This window comes from Hyperolius riggenbachi, chromosome 8 (assembly GCF_040937935.1).
Source record: "Hyperolius riggenbachi isolate aHypRig1 chromosome 8, aHypRig1.pri, whole genome shotgun sequence".
NCBI lineage: Eukaryota > Metazoa > Chordata > Amphibia > Anura > Hyperoliidae > Hyperolius > Hyperolius riggenbachi.
This window is the reverse complement of record NC_090653.1, coordinates 161,433,673-161,445,893: the sequence shown is the minus strand read 5'-3', so window position 1 is coordinate 161,445,893 and position 12,221 is coordinate 161,433,673. Positions and strand designations below refer to the sequence as shown.

The window sequence follows — 12,221 nt, the reverse complement described above, 5'->3', positions numbered from 1 at the left end:
GTGTCAGGAGGTGGAGCCCCTAATGAGTCTGGCGTAGGGCGGAGCTTAACGTCTGACGTACCACACGGAAGCGAACGGGCCGGTCACTGTTAGCAGCACGGACTAAATTAAACCCTGCAGGGAGGATTGGAGTGGAACGCCGCAGCCATTCTACCCTACACTCCAGCGGATGGGCATTGGAAAGCTGTATATGTTACATGCTGAAAACCTACCTGAACGCGTAAGTGTAACACTATTGCGCCCAGAAGCAAACTAATGGTTTTACGCTATGGGGATTTTTGTTTTTTTTTTGAGATTTTTACTGGATTAAAAAGGAGCCTCGAGATGTTTAGAACTTTGACAAGTGCCGTTGAATTGATCTGGAGGTATCACAAACGCATGATCCACCTGCAGATATAGGTGGGCCACATCTGGTGAGCATTTGGTGTGCAGCAATTGGGAGCGTCACAAACACAAATTGAGAGCACAGAGGATAGTTACTGTGTGAGTTATATTCAGTCTGAACAATATTACCCTATGTGGAGATCATTTATTGTTACAGGATCGAGAATACCAGTAAGTTGTTTATGAGCACTGCCTAAGATCCACCTGGAAGCTGAGGTGGCTCATATCTGGTGAGCCTATAGAGAGAGGGGACGAGGGTCCATAGAGTGTGGCACGTATTGATTCACAGACACAAGGGCACGGAGGTGTATTCACAGAATAGTATCAGCCTGAACAATATTGCCCTATGTGGAGCTTGTATATGTTTCAGGTTGTGGAGAGCGCATCAGTAACTACTGAAGTAATCTTTGAACACTGGACTATCTGCAGCGATCCCAGCAACTGGTGAAATTGGTGTAACTTAGACTTTGGGGACTGTGGCGCAACTTTATACTTGAGCTTTAAGAAGGTTGCCCGGCACACAGGGCTCCGACCCTTCTCTGTTTATCTCCCCCTTTTCTCCCTTGACTGCCTCACCCCCGCCTCCAGGGATGTGTGGCAGAGTGTCCAGGGACCCAGGGCGCGCTGCAGTCGAACTCCAGAAATCGCACAGGAGCCAGAGCCGCTGAGCCGTGGCTGTTAGCCACGTAGCCGGCCCCAGCTCCATACACGCCACCGCCACTGGCTACACCTATGCTGCAGCTACCTACTACTGGCTACACCTATGCTGCAGCTACCTACTACTGGCTACACCTATGCTGCAGCTACCTACTACTGGCTACACCTATGCTGCGGCTACCTACTACTGGCTACACCTATGCTGCGGCTACCTACTACTGGCTACACCTATGCTGCGGCTACCTACTACTGGCTACACCTATGCTGCGGCTACCTACTACTGGCTACACCTATGCTGCGGCCACCTACTACTGGCTACACCTATGCTGCGGCCACCTACTACTGGCTACACCTATGCTGCGGCCACCTACTACTGGCTACACCTATGCTGCGGCCACCTACTACTGGCTACACCTATGCTGCGGCCACCTACTACTGGCTACACCTATGCTGCGGCCACCTACTACTGGCTACACCTATGCTGTGGCCACATGGACTTTTGCAGGAGCAGGGTGAGCCTTTTTTTTCCCTGCAACCCTACCCATAATGATGGTAGGGATTTCAGAGGACAGGAATTTGAGGAGCCATGCAGAGAAGTGATCTAAGAAAATAGAAGCAGAGCCTGGAGGGCGGTAAATAACTGCGATTTGGAGGCTAGAGGGAGAGTATAGTTGGACTACAGACAATGAGAAGAAATCTGAGTGGCTTAAAGGAGCATGCATCAGAGAGAGTGCCTACATCACCTCCATGTTTTATTCCCACTTCTAGGCGTGTAACCTGAAGTGGAATCCCTCATAAGGCAGCAGGTGAGACTGTCGGCCAGCCAGGTTTCAGTGACCCCCCCCCCCCCCCCCCCCAAAGAAAGGTGGAGGCATTGGAAGTAAAAGGTTGTGAATAAAAAAAGTAGTTGGTTGCAGACTGAGCGAGCATTCCAGAGGGCAGCAGAGATAGGTGGGGGAGGTGGGTGGAGAAGAGGAATATTAATAAGGTTCAGTCGTTGGGATGTGTCTGTGGCTGGCTGTTAGTGGTGTGACTAGTAGAGAGGAGTGAGTTGGAAGAGAGTGCCCAGGGTTTAGTAAAATGTCGCCTGCAACTAGGACGAGGCAGAGAGACTGAAGGAGAGGGCGAGTTTTTGATTTATGGGTGGAAGTAGCATGAGACATAAAATGAGGTTGTAGGAATAGGAAAATTTCATGAGAATCAAGCTGTGGAGATGAGGGAGAAATGTACAGAGTGTTGCTGACAGGAGGATGTAGCGTGTAGAGATCTGGGGAAAACTGGGTAATGGTGATGACCAGGTAAAATATTTTGCAACTAACCATGAGTCAGATGAGCAGTCTTAAAGCGGATCCGAGATGAAAAACTAAATATAACAAGTGACTTGTCTCTATATCTTATCTAAAGTTTAGATAGTTTACACAGCAAATCTATCTTCAAACAGCTTCAACAGTATATTAATATTTTTTCCTGTGATACAATGGGAGCAGACATGTTTTCTGCTTGTCACTATTACACAATTACACACACAGGCAAGCTTATCTGTATCTAGGCATGCTAATCTGCACATTCTGTGAAAACTCCACTCTTATCTCCTCCATTACACAGGCAACTGATCTGTATCTGCACTGCAGCTCTCAGATTGTGAAAACTCTGCCTCTGAAATCTATAGCTAGTAACACCTTTCACCTGCCCAGACTGAAATCCCACAATCCCTTGCAAGCACCAAGGCACTCTGGAGAAGCTGTGGGTGTGGCTTATTTAGTTTATAGGAAATTAGGGTATTAAAACAAAACAAGTATTTGGCTTGAGGAATGCCCTATAAACTATATGTAAGGAACACAATTATGCAATGAGTAAAAGTTCATCTCGGATCCACTTTAAGTCTGTTCCTTCTGTTTCACTCTGGTTCAATTCTGGTTGATATCTTTGTACTTAGAAAACAGGTGTACTTAGAAATACTGGTGCAGACATCGACCAAGGTCTAATCGACTTAATAACTCATTTTATGAAGTAAATGCTGCTAGCCTCTGCTTAGCAGACCTAATTGCAAGCTGACTACAGGTGTGAGACTGAGCTTGGCCTGTGGCAGATCCAAGTAGATTGAACTCTAAATAAACAGGTAGCAGCACTATTGTGTAAGTGTCAGTGCCAAATTAGCATAGTGCCAGAGATATGAACCAGTGGAGACCAGACTTATTACATGAAATATACACAGACACACTTGGGTGTAGTAGAAATGCAAAGTATTGCTTCACATCATAATATTCTAAAAAAAAGTAAAATCAGGCGCTCATAGAATGGCAGATCATAGCAGCTAGATGCAGAAATTAAACTTTAAAGGAAACCAGAGCTAAGTTTAACTTAGTTTTACAGGATCTTCTCAAAAAATTAGCATATTGTGATAGTTCATTATTTTCTGTAATGTACTGATAAACATTAGACTTTCATATATTTTATATTCAAATACACACAACTGAAGTAGTTCAAGCCTTTTATTGTTTTAATATTGATGATTTTGGCATACAGTTCATGAAAACCCAAATTTCCTATCTCCAAAAATTAGCATATTTCATCCGACCAATAAAAGAAAAGTGTTTTTAAAACAAAAAAAGTCAACCTTCAAATAATGTTCAGTTATGCACTCAATACTTGGTCGGGAATCCTTTTGCAGAAATGACTGCTTCAATGCGGCGTGGCATGGAGGCAATCAGCCTGTGGCACTGCTCAGGTGTTATGGAGGCCCAGGATGCTTCGATAACGGCCTTAAGCTCATCCAGAGTGTTGGGTCTTGCGTCTCTCTCAACTTTCTCTTCACAATATCCCACAGATTCTCTATGGGGTTCATGTCAGGAGAGTTGGCAGGCCAATTGAGCACAGTAATACCATGGTCAGTAAACCATTTACCAGTTGTTGTGGCACTGTGAGCAGGTGCCAGGTTGTGCTGAAAAATGAAATCTTCATCTCCATAAAGCTTTTCAGCAGATGGAAGCATGAAGTGCTCCAAAATCTTCTGATAGCTAGCTGCATTGACCCTTCCCTTGATAAAACACAGTGGACCAACACCAGCAGCTGACATGGCACCCCAGACCATCACTGACTGTGGGTACTTGACACTGGACTTCAGGCATTTTAGCATTTCCCTCTCCCCAGTCTTCCTCCAGACTCTGGCACCTTGATTTACGAATGACATGCAAAAGTTGCTTTCATCCGAAAAAAAAGTACTTTGGACCACTGAGCAACAGTCCAGTGCTGCTTCTCTGTAGCCCAGGTCAGGTGCTTCTGCCGCTGTTTCTGGTTCAAAAGTGGGTTCATGCTTTCATCTGCTGAAAAGCTTTATGGATATGAATATTTCATTTTTCAGCACGACCTGGCACCTGCTCACAGTGCCAAAACCACTGGTAAATGTTTACTGACCATGGTTTTACTCTGCTCAATTGGCCTGCCAACTCTCCTGACCTGAACCCCCATAGAGAATCTGTGGGATATTGTGAAGAGAAAGTTGAGACGCAAGATCCAACACTCTGGATGAGCTTAAGGCCGCTATTGAAGCATCCTGGGCCTCCATAACACCTGAGCAGTGCCACAGGCTGATTGCCTCCATGCCACGCCGCATTGAAGGAGTCATTTCTGCAAAAGGATTCCCGACCAAGTATTGAGTGCATAACTGAATATAATTATTTTGAAGGTTGACTTTTTTGTTTTAAAAACACTTTTCTTTTATTGGTCGGATGAAATATGCTAATTTTTTTAGATAGGAAATTTGGGTTTTTATGAGCTGTATGCCAAAATCATCAATATTAAAACAATAAAAGGCTTGAACTACTTCAGTTGTGTGTATTTGAATCTAAAATATATGAAAGTCTAATGTGTATCAGTACATTACAGAAAATAATGAACTTTATCACAATATGCTAATTTTTTGAGAAGATCCTGTATACATACCTGGGGCTCCCTCCTGACCCATGCGCACGGATTGCTCCTATGCCACTGACCTCAGTCTTCTCCCTCTGCGGTACCGGGTCCTGTAACTTCAGCCAGTCTGAGCAAAAAAACTGCGCCCTCTACGTATCTCCAGCTGCTGGAGAGATACGTAGAGGGTGCACTTTTGCGCATACTGGCTGAATTTATGGGACCCGGTACCGAAGAGGGAGAAAACTGAGGACGGCGGTGTGGGAGTGATCCGTGCACATGGGGCTGGAGGAAGCCCCAAGTATTTATAAAACTTTTGAATTCAGCTCTGGTACACTTTTTTTTTTTTTTTAAAGGAAACCAGAGCTCTGTTAAATTATTTATACATACCTGGGGCTTTCTCCAGCCTCATCCGCTCGGATCGCTCCCACACCGCTGTCCTCTGCTGCCTGCAGCTTCAGCACCGGGTCCCGTCAGTCGGAGCCAGTCTGGCGTAAGAGAAGTGCGTCCTCTACGAATCTCTCCAATGCCTGCTGGAGAGATACGCAATGAGCGCACTTCTCCTGCGTAAACTGGCCCAGGCTGACAGCAATGACGGGACCTGGTTCTGAAGCTGCAGGCAGCGGAGGACGGCGGCGTGGGAGCGATCCGAGCGAATAGGGCTGGAGGAAGCCCCAGGTATGTATAAATGTTTTTATTTAACAGAGCTCTGGTACACTTTAAGCATAGCGATTGGAGGGAGGAATTATTCAATTGCATACCTGAAAGAATAGAATATGAAGTCAGTACTAATGAGCAAGGAGATCTTCAAGTGGTGTAGATTAGATCATTCTGGTCTCTTTGGATATCTTTGTAATTAGAAAACCGGTGTACTTTGAAATACCAGTGTGGAATTCCAAAGTGTGTGTGTGTGTGTGTGTTCGTTCACTCAAACGGCTTGACCGATTTGTACGAAACTTGGTACACAGATCCCTTACTACCTGGGATGATAGGTTCTGGGGGTCTCGCGGCCCCCCCTGCACACCTGGGCGGAGCTACAAACCGCAAATCAGATTTCACCCATTCATGTCAATGGAAAAAATGTAAGGCTGCCATTCTCACAGTAATTGAGCCAGTCCCCACACTTGGCACAGTTGGTCACTTGGGGATCGAGATTACAAATCCAGGAAAAGTGGGCAGAGCCTAAAACAGACAATCAAATTTCAGCCATTTCATTTTAAATGGGAAAATGTAAAATGCAGCCATTCTTAGACTGTTAATCGCAGGGCTCTCAAACTTGGCACACTTGGTCACTGGGTGAATGAGATATTCAAGAAAGTGGGTGGAGCCTACAACAGCCAATCAAAATTCACCTATTGATTTTTAAGGGGAATATTTAAACTGCTCTATTCTTACACTGTTAATGGCAGAGGTTCAAATTCACTAAAGGGGCGGAGCCACAAACAGCCAATCAGATTTCCTTTGTGGATAAACTGCTTCCATTCCCACATTTTTGATGCCGGGAACCTGAAAGCTCACAAACTTGGTCATTGAGTGACTGTGTGTTCAGTTTACAAAAAAGTGGGTGGAGCCAAAAACAAATTTTACTGGGAACATAGAAACTGCAGCCCTCCTCACTGGGTGCATGAGATTAAAGCTCAACACACACCATACAATCTTGGTTGTACAGATTTACCAAATATATGTAATATAAGGGCCAACAGGTTGAAAATACCTTGAATGATTGATTGGATAAGCTCTTATACTACATGAAAGTGGTAAGATTGAACAACCAAGATTGTATGGTGTGTGTTGAGCCTAAGATTTTGGAAGGTGGGTGGAGCCTACAACAGCCAATAAAAAATCCTGTTTTCATTTTCAAAGGGAATATTTAGGCTGCTACCATTCTTATACTGTTAATAGCAGACGTCTCAAACCTGGTACAGTTGGTCACTGGGTGACTAGGGTTCAAATTAAGAAAGGGGCGGAGCCATAAACAGCCTTGATAACTGAGTGACTGTATGTCAAGGTTAGAAAAAGTGGGCGGTGCCACCAACTTAATTTATTACATGGCAAGGTTCCCAAACTTGACGCAATTGGCCACTGGGTGATTGGGATGAATATTCAGAAATGTAGGTGGAGCCTACAACAGCCACTCAAAATTCACCAATTGATTTTCAAGGGGAATATTTACATTGCTACCATTCTTACACTGTTAATGGCAGAGGCCTCAAACTTGATACAGTCAGTCATTGGGTGACTGGGGTCCAAATTCACTAAAGGGGGTGGAGCCACAAACAGCCAATGAGATTTTAGATTTCAGCCATTCTGTTGTTGGCAAGGTTCTTATACTTGACACAGTTGGCCACTGGGTGACTGTGACTAATATTCATGAAAGTGGGCGGAGCCTACAGCAGCCAATCAAAATTCACTTTTTGGTTTTCAAGGGGAATATTTACATTGCTGCGATTCATACACTTTTAATGGCAGAGGCCTTAAATCTGGTACAATCAGTCACTGGGAAACTGGGGTTTAAATTCTGAAAATGGAGCTGGCAAAAAACAATCAGATTTGTTTAATTTCAATGGTAAAATGCAACTTATTGATGCCAAAGACCCCAAAGCTCATAAACTTGGTCATTGAGTGACTGTGTGTCAAGGTTAGACAATGTGGGCGGAGCCAAAAACTACTAACTTTTTACATGGGAAAATATAAACTGCAGCTATACACTGTTAATGGCAGGGTTCTCAAACTTGACACAGTTGGTCACTGGGTGACTGGGATTAATATTTGGAAAAGTGGAGCCTACAAGAGCCAATCAAAATTCAGTTATTGATTTTCAAGGGGAAAATTTGAACTGCTGTCATTCTTACATGGTGAATGGTAGAGGCCACAAACAGCCATATTTCTGAACTGGATAAGCTGCTTTCATTAGCACAATTTTGATGCCAGGAACCGGAAAGCTCACAAACTTGGACATTGAGTAGTGACTGTGTCAAGGTTACAAAAAGTGGGTGGAGTCAAACTGATTTTTTTTTGGGGGGGGGGGGGGAATTGTAAACTGCAGCCCTTCTTCACTGTTAATGGCAGGGTTCTCAAACTCTGCACAGCTGGTTACTGGGTGACTGGGATTAATATTCAGAAAATGTAAAAAAAGGAACATGCGCTTCTAAAATATCAACTACTTTTTAATCAGATAATTGTATGAGTCAACAAATCAATATAATTTAAAAAGGATCCTATACGTATAAAAACAATCCACAATCATCCCACCATCACATTCACACAATCATACACTATGCGTGACCTGCCGCATATAGCCTTCCAGCACCAAGAAAAATTTGTTTAGTTTCCAGGATGCAGTTCACTTTGGGAAAAAAAGGGAGCTCAAGTTGCAGCGTTACAACGAATAAAACTTGCGAGTCCTTTAAAAAAAGACCCAGTGTGTCCACAATGGCAGGTAGAAAAATTTTATATGCTCTCCACCGTTATAGAGAAACTCCAGGATTAATCCTCCCAAGGTTGTAATGTGGTCTATAATGTGCTTCTTAGATATATATAAAATTGCTCATATCATTGATCCACTCAAGGTACCTTAAGTTAGATGATCAGGTCCTGCGTGGCTAAGAACTCCACAACTCTCCGTCTAGATTGCGGGGATACCCGGCGGCCTACGTCACTTCCTTCTGGCAATCCCAGTGGTGACGCTCGCTCTTCCGGGATCTTCGCTTGTAGTGCCTTTGTAGTCGGTGACGTCACCTTAAAGATATAGGTTCCTCCTGAAGAAGGCTAACGTTATTTAGCTGAAACGCGTAGAGGTGAAGATATTGACTCTGTCTTCTATGTGTCAAGATATCTAAGAGCTGTGAGCCGTAGAAGCGCTTAGCGGCTGCACTTCGAAAAAGAGCTCCTATATCTTTAAGGTGACGTCACCGACTACAAAGGCACTACAAGCGAAGATCCCGGAAGAGCGAGCGTCACCACTGGGATTGCCAGAAGGAAGTGACGTAGGCCGCCGGGTATCCCCGCAATCTAGACGGAGAGTTGTGGAGTTCTTAGCCACGCAGGACCTGATCATCTAACTTAAGGTACCTTGAGTGGATCAATGATATGAGCAATTTTATATATATCTAAGAAGCACATTATAGACCACATTACAACCTTGGGAGGATTAATCCTGGAGTTTCTCTATAACGGTGGAGAGCATATAAAATTTTTCTACCTGCCATTGTGGACACACTGGGTCTTTTTTTAAAGGACTCGCAAGTTTTATTCGTTGTAACGCTGCAACTTGAGCTCCCTTTTTTTCCCAAAGTGAACTGCATCCTGGAAACTAAACAAATTTTTCTTGGTGCTGGAAGGCTATATGCGGCAGGTCACGCATAGTGTATGATTGTGTGAATGTGATGGTGGGATGATTGTGGATTGTTTTTATACGTATAGGATCCTTTTTAAATTATATTGATTTGTTGACTCATACAATTATCTGATTAAAAAGTAGTTGATATTTTAGAAGCGCATGTTCCTTTTTTTACATTTATTCAATTGAAAGGTTTGTGGAATCCCCTTTTGGAATAGTGCAGCTGAGAAAGCCCACTAGCGCCGCTTCCCATTGAGTTTTTGGAGTTTTTTCCCTTTAATATTCAGAAAAGTGGGTGGAGCCTAAAGAATCAATCAAAATTCACCTGTTGATTTTCAAGGGGCATATTGAAATAGCTGCCATTCTTGCACTGTTCATGGCACAAGCCTCAAACCTGGTACAGTTGCTCATTGGGTCACTGGGGTTCAAATTCAGAAAAGGGGACAGAGCCACAGTCAATCAGATTTGTTTCATTTCATGGGAAAATACAAATTGATGCCAAGGACCTCGAAACTCACAAACTTGGTCATTGAGTATTTGTGTGTTAGGGTTAGAAAAAGTGGGCGGAGCCAACACCAGTCAAACACATACATGAACAACGCCGGGTCATCAGTGGGTGGAGACGAATACAAATTTCACTAAGAAAATGTAAACTGCAGCCATTCTTACACTGTTAATGGCAGGGTTCTTAACCACTTTACCCCCGCGCGTACGTATTTCTCCGCCCCTTTTTCCATCCTTTAAAAACCAGGGACGGAGAAACACGTACTTTCCGCGTTCCCGACGCTGCCCGCGCTCCCGCTCGTAAACACGCCGCCCGCCGCTAGTAAACACGCCGCCGCCCGCTCGCCCAGAGATCAATGAACGGGAAAATCCAATCCCGTTCGTTGATCTAAGCCCCGCAATGATCAGCTGCTCTCCTATGGGCAGCGCGATCATTGTGAGAAAAAACTCACGTGTCCAGCCTCCTTATTCTTCCTCCAAGCTTCCGGAAGGAAGCTTGGAGGTCGCATTAAAACAAAAAGTTACTGTGGCCAAATAGTAAACTACACCCTACACATTTTTCACATACAAATAAATGACTTTTACACATAAAATTAACTCATTACCTCCCACACTCCCCATTTTTTTTTTTTTTTGTAATTAAAAAAAAATTAAAAAATTTACAATTAAAAAAAATACATAAATAGCTACCTTAGGGACTGAACTTTTTAAATATTTATGTCAAGAGGGTATAACACTGTTACTTTATAAACTATGGGCTTGTAATTAGGGATGGACTCAAAACTGAAAAAAATGCACCTTTATTTCCAAATAAAATATTGGCGCCAAACATTGTGATAGGGACATCATTTGAATGGTTTTATAACCGGGACAAAAGGGCAAATACGTTTCATGGGTTTTAATTACAGTAGCATGCATTATTTAAAAACTATAATGGCCGAAAACTGAAAAATAATTATTTTTTCCCCACATTTTTCCTATTTTCCCATTAAAACACATTTAGAAAAAAATAATTCTTGGCATAATGTCCCACCTAAAGAAAGCCTAATTGGTGGCGGAAAAAACAAGATATAGTTCATTTCATTGCGATAAGTAATAATAAAGTTATAGACGAATGAATGGAAGGAGCGCTGAAAGGTGAAAATTGCTCTGGTGGTCAGGGGGTAAAACCCCTCAGTGGTGAAGTGGTTAAACTTTGCACAGTTGGTCACTGGGTGACTGGGCTTATTTAGAAAAGTGGGTGAAGCCTACAAAAGTGAATCTAACTTCACCTATTGCTTTTCAAGGGGAATATTTAATTACTACCATTCTTGCACTGTTAATGGCACAGGCCTCAAACCTGGTACAGTTGGTCATTGGGTGACTGGGGTTAAAATTCATAAAAGGGGGTGGAGCCACAAACAGCCAATCAGATTTTTTCATTTCAATGCAAATTATTGATGGCAAAGCTCACAAACTTGGTCATTGAGCAAGTGTGTTAAGGTTAGAAAAAGTGGGCGGAGCCAACACCAGCCAAATGCATACCTGGGCAACGCCGGGCAATCAGCTAGTTACTGATATAATATGCATTGTACTTGTACTGTTTCTATGCTGGATACAGCGCTGTACTATTTGTTACAATACTATGACTGTTTATCTTGTTTGTTAAACTCAATAATTATTCAAACATAAAAATTGCCTCCATTGACTTTTATTAAAATGTCGGCAAAAGAATTTTTGAAAAATTGTGATCGTGGCTATTTACCGCCATTTTAATGTAAATCAATGGAGGCTAAAATCGACCAACCCACAAAACGCCACTTGGATTGTCAGGGCCCTTGCACACATTGGGAATTATATTTTCAGTGGACCTTTTTACTGCCAAGCAGCACAGGAATATCAGTATATTCACACACTGTAGCCTCTCGTATACTAGACAGGTGTTATCTTCCTTTTTTTTTTCCCGTGGTGCTACAACATTCACTCCTGATTAGGGCAGTTTCTAGGCTAAATTTTCACCAAGGGCGAGGGTGTAAAAATTCCCCCCACACGCCGCGGAGCCAGATATAGGTGCCGATAGTATCAGTTAGCAAAGTATAGGTCCCCCCAGTATAGGTATCTAGGCATGGGTCTGCCAGTATAGCCAATTATGGGTCCTGCCAATATGTGTAATATGGCAGTGGTGGGGGAGAACGGGCATAGCGCTACAATTCACCTTCCTCAACCCTTGCATGCAGCCTCTATCTCCTTCCTCCCAGGCGTCCTTCGCGACGTTTATAACAGCGCCCCCTGTCATTACGTGGTTAAGTCCTCACCGGGGGGCGCTGTTACCAATGCAACAGACGCTTGGGAGGAAGGAGATAGAGGCTGTGTGCATGCAGGGATTGAGGAAGGTGAGTTGTAGTGCTATGCCCGTTCTCTCCCACCACTGTGCCCTCACCTCCAGTTC

At 43.5% G+C, this 12,221-nt stretch overlaps 1 protein-coding gene across 1 annotated transcript in view; it reads left to right on the top strand.

The window, feature by feature from the left end:
• The window catches only part of KIF4A (kinesin family member 4A), a 114,828-nt gene that overhangs the window by 13,029 nt on the left and 89,578 nt on the right, over window positions 1–12,221 (top strand). The gene's annotated exons all lie outside the window — the stretch shown is intronic.